The sequence below is a fragment of the Euprymna scolopes genome, chromosome 18 (assembly GCF_053919585.1).
Source record: "Euprymna scolopes isolate OS-2025 chromosome 18, ASM5391958v1, whole genome shotgun sequence".
In the NCBI taxonomy this organism is placed as follows: domain Eukaryota; kingdom Metazoa; phylum Mollusca; class Cephalopoda; order Sepiida; family Sepiolidae; genus Euprymna; species Euprymna scolopes.
In genome coordinates, this window is record NC_136499.1 from 80715414 (window position 1) to 80720741 (window position 5328).

General features: G+C 32.3%; 1 protein-coding gene across 8 annotated transcripts in view; it reads left to right on the forward strand.

The window, feature by feature from the left end:
- The first annotated feature begins 1067 nt into the window (after nt 1-1067).
- Nucleotides 1068-5328, forward strand: part of LOC145297666 (uncharacterized) — a 1332115-nt gene continuing 1327854 nt past the window's right edge. For all 8 annotated transcript variants that reach the window (XM_080143840.1, XM_080143841.1, XM_080143838.1 and 5 more), the window contains exon 1: nt 1068-3780. The gene's annotated coding sequence lies outside the window, so the exon portion shown is untranslated. The remainder of the gene's footprint in view (nt 3781-5328) is intronic.

Sequence of the window (5328 nt, forward strand, 5' to 3'; positions counted from 1 at the left end):
GTCTCTTTTTTAGGGCGTGCTGTTAACGAAAACACATTCACTTATAAGTTTTCCCCTTAAACAAAAAATCCAGTTGACCGATTTTTTTTTTTTAAATTCTCTAAATGAAATACACGATTTTTGATTATTATATCTTATTTCTACTTTATCGGCTGGATTTTTTTTTTTAATATCTAAAAAAAAAAAGAAAGAAAACATTGAATGAAATAGAAAAAATTGCCGTCAGCATCCGGTATTTACTTGACGATATAAGCATAACATGAGCTTTCATTTAAAAAAAAAAGAAAAAAATCAACGTGGTTTAAAAAAAAAGGTTTTACACTTTGGACTTTACAGGTAAATCTCCAAAAAAACACTTCTTTTTTTTTTGTTTTAAATTAGAATATTTTATTTATTGATCTTTTATCTTCAATTTGTGATATATAAAACTTTGGTACATAAATTAATTATTAAAATTTTAATAGACATTTCAAAATGGGGGGGGTGAATTAAAAAAAGACGTTTGTCTAAAATATTATATTTGCATTTATTGGAAAGAGCATAAAATTTCACATTGGCCCTGAAAATATCGTAAAAATTGAACCAATAGAAAAATTTTGATAGATTTTTAAAGTTTAAAAATTGAAAAAGAAATTAACTCCTAAAATTCAATTGATTTCATTACGTAAATAATGGCTGCATGAAGGTGCGTCGGCACTTTGTAAACATATTTCTATTATTTAAACAACTTTAATAGTTTATTTTGGAAGTATATTCCATAAAGAAAATAAACAACCCACTTTAAAAAGAGAAATTATGAGATTTTATATTTTATTCGCAGTTTTGTGTGAGGGGTGTCAAAAATTCCCCCAAAATTCTGATACACCTACTCATGCACTTATTGATCCTGTTGGAATTTTTTTATACCAATAATAGTGCATCTTCCCGCCCCCGTTTACATTTATTATTTTTTATCTGGTTCTTGTATTCGATTTTTTGTATTTCATATCTTTTTTGATTCTTAGTTTCGTACATTTTGGGTTTCTACGAAACTTCCTTTAATTTGGAGAAAAGGGAAATGCTAGCTCCGTGATGACGTCACGAGCTCAGCGCGGATTTCGGTCTTTTTTGAAATTCCACCGACGTGGAGATTGGACGTTCGTTTCATTGCCTGGCGCTGAAAATGGAATTTTGATGAGCCTCCGTCAAAGAAGAAGGCCCGGCAAAAACACCCCGGGTATGCGACGAGGCTCACTTCTGAAAACTATCTACATGACTACGGTTTTGCACGTATTTTTAAAGGAGTGCAGTTATTTTAAAAAAAGACCTTATTTTATGTGACAAGCAATTTTAGAACCTCCTACAAAGAAGAAAACTCGGCAAGAATACCTAGATATGCGACGCGGCCATACTTCTGAAATCCATCTGCGTGTCTACGGTTTGCACGCAAATGAAGGAGAGAAAATTCTAAAAGGACTTTAAATGAAGAAAAAAAGAAAAAGAAAAAGGCACGTGCCTGACTGGCTTTCAATTTGTGAGTAAGCTCCTAAAATTTACTACATAAGAGAGTGTGGTTAGACACTACTATTTTGAATCTTATTATTGTATTCGTGCTTGGATACGACATCTTCATTATGAGAACCAATGGTATTTTTTTCATCATATGTTACCCTGGCGTTTCATAAGTTCATTGCCCGCAAAGGAAAAAATTTGCAACTAATTTTATTGTGAATAAATTTTATTCTTTACCCCCCCCCTCAAAAATTTACGGTATTTTTTTTTAGATTAGGTCCACCTCCACAATTTTCTTTTAAAGGTTTTCGACTATGCTGACTATGAAAATTGCCTTGAAATTTTGCAGAAATAATTAGTTATCGAGATATAAAAAGTTTTTTTATGCATTGTATTTTTGGCGGCCATCTTTTTTTACGCGCGTGCAATATCAGTCAGAGATGAGTAGATTTGTTTATGGCGCGCACGCGTGTAAAAATGGCCGCCAAAGAATACAATGCATAATACAACTTTTTATATTTCGATAACTACTTATTTCTGCAAAATTTCAATGCGATTTTCGTATTCAGCATAGTCGAACACCTATAAAAGTCGTCATTTAAAAGAAAATTGTTGAGGTGGACCTAATCTGAAAATTTACAAAATTTACTTTTTGGCGTCCTGGCGTGCCAAAAATGAATTACTCTGAATTTTCTGTTACGTAATTTTTGGGCTACCGACTGCACTATCACAAAATTAGGATCTGTAAAAAAAAAAATACCCGTTTCTTGCAGGAATTTAATTTCGCCTGTCATTCATTGAGAACAATTGAGAAAAATTGAAAATGAATAGGGAAGAACTGAAAAAAGTATTGGCCATTAAATTACAGACATTTGGTACAAATGAGTGCACTGAAAGCGTTAAAATGCCGGGTATAAAACATTCGAAAAAATGATAATACAAATTAACCGAAACGGAATTGCTTTCGTAACGTGTTCAAAAACATCTATTTCTGTCCATTCCTCCTTTAATTAGAATTTAATTGTCAATCTGGGTTTTTAGTAGACGCTAGAGACGGGACCATCTTATTCAAGCTGAGATCCACGCTACTTACACCAGAAACTGACACAGAGGTCGTAATACTTTGTTAAGAAATAAGTTTAATAACAAAATTAATAGCAAAAACTTGTAGAGTCGCAAGAGATGACAATGATCGGATCACTGTAAACACCAGTCGGTTTTATTTTAAATTTCTTAAATAATATTGTGTTTCTTATTTGGAATAATAGTAGCTGTCTCAGTTACATAATGGCGTGCTGTCCATATTGGCTGACCTAAGTAAGACTTATTGTTTTATTTTGAGAAATATTGGACATATTCTTTTCTCTCTTTATTCTGAAAAATTAAATTAATCTATAACCTAGCATAAGACAATCATAATGCTACAGACTTTTTCTTTGATAAAACTCGTTTTTAATGAATAAAATTCTTAAACAATCACACAAAAAGAAATGTTGTTTTGCAACAACTATAATACTACCGCCGTCTGCATGCAACTGTATAACTACTACTACTACTACTACTTGTTGAGGCGCTACTACACAATTACTAATACAGTTGTCGTGACGTGAGGAGAGGAGTAGAGAGATTTGGAGTAGGAGATTGAATTTGAATGAAAGGAGTGGGAGTTAGCGCTGTAGAGATGCGATGCGAGCAACGGCTAATGACGTCACAAGCACCTGAGAGTTTAGCGAGCCCTCCTCTCGTAATCCTGCATTGCCCACCTTTTTTTGTACTGGAAAAGAAAAAGAAAAAAACACACACACACACACTCAGAGTTTAGGGTTTACATCACGGGGAGAGAAAAAAAGAAGTCTGAACTACCGAAAAAGCTGAACAAATGAACCAAATATTATCAGACTGAGTGTAAGGTTATGTAAAAACCAAATGAAAATTGAAAAAAAGAGTTTGCCGTGTGTTTAAAAAGTACAGATTATCATCTCTTTATTAAAACCATCATCATAGAAGACAAAAAAGAACAACGGCCACCCTTCTTACCAAAAAAAGGTGCAATTGTGTGTTTGTGGTGTGCTGGTCATTTCTCTCCATGTTAGAGCTGGCTTCTTCTTGTTCGCATGCAAAAGTCATCTCTTCGACAACGACGCGACATTTGCCAACATGACTGAAAACGTCGTCGATCTTGAGGTGGCAACAGCCTCTCGCCTTTAAACAGCAATCGACATCTGATATTGAAAGATAATTTATTTATTTATTTATTTGTTTGTCAGTCAAGGAAATATATTCTAAAAGGTAAGGGAAATTAATGTTTCTTCTTTTTATTTTAAATAGTACTATCTTTTGATTCGGCGAATTTTAATGACAACAATAACAATGCTGATGATGGTTGTCGATGTAGCTTTCTCTCTCTCTCTCTCTCTCTCAATTTTATTTTCCTCCGTTGCGTTCTTCAACTTAGAATTACTTGCTGCTATGTCTTTCTCGTTGAACAAGGATTACGTTTAAAACAATTTGCATCGCAAAAATAAAATAATATATTATTTAATAGGTGCCATGTTACGTGTTGCTGTCAAATATCTATTTTCTTCGGCTGCTACAGTTTCGCATCAAATGGTACCCTTACTCCCCTCTATTCAGTACATGCCACATTTATTCAAAGAGAACAATGCATAAACTATTCTTTTTCGACTAAATATAGCCATAATATTAAGATTTACTTTTTCTAATACTCCGTAATTCCCTCTCGTAATCAACTAACGTTACGGGAAATTATTATTATAAAAATATAAGAATGAATTCCTACACTGAGAAGAATGTATTAATTTTATTCGATTAATCTAAAACGAAGAAGTCAAATAGGTGATTTATTTTGTGTTGGTACACAATCTCAGTTTTTCATAAATGAAAGCTATTTCACTTAATAAAAATGTTATTATTGTTATTTTGTTTGAAATTGATTTACCATATTCTACAAGTTAAAACTATCAAAATTAATGCAAGTTTGATTTTCTGATTAATAAACCTAAAAATGGTTCATTGCAAACAGAAGACGAACAAAAATATAATTTTAAAATATCAAGTGAAAAAATAAATATGAAATCGGTTAAAAATGTTTAACGATATTTATCATTATTTGTTCCTCTAAGTAGCAGTTGCATAACCAACTTCTGATTTCGAAAATCTTGCTACTGACCTAATAACGACGACTACTGTGTTTTGCATCTTATTTATATCCAATCGCAAGAATCATTTTTAATTAAACTCAAACTGCAAATAAGTTATTTTGTTAAAGTAGGGTCACTTCGATTCTATAGACATTTTTAGTCTTAATATTGTTGTTTACCAAACTATTAACTGTCTATTAAATTCCTTCGAAAACCAACAAACTACTAGCTATCATTAGCGCATTCATAAAAAAAAAAAAAAAAAAAATATGCCTTTTGATATGTTAGTCTGTTTGGAGATGTTAAATAAAAACTCCACGATTAAAAATAGGTTTTAGTTTTGTCATTTGAGTAAAATAAATCTAGATATTTTTAAAGCGAACTTAATTCCAAGTAAAATTCTAAGATTATTATTTTGATCGTGGATGAGACTCATGATTAAATATTTGCTGATGAGCAAGGAAGAACCTTTCTAAAGATCGAATGTTTTTCCAAATGAATTTTTCATACCCAAACGGCAAACGCGCACCTCTTTCCAACTATCTATCAATGTACGAACGACAGAGCAACGACGATGACGAGAGGTGGTACATGGTACAGTGGTTGGTACACCCTCCTCATACGGTACCACCTTATTTTTAAAACCATAATTACTTGGTTCGGTGTGTATTCCTTT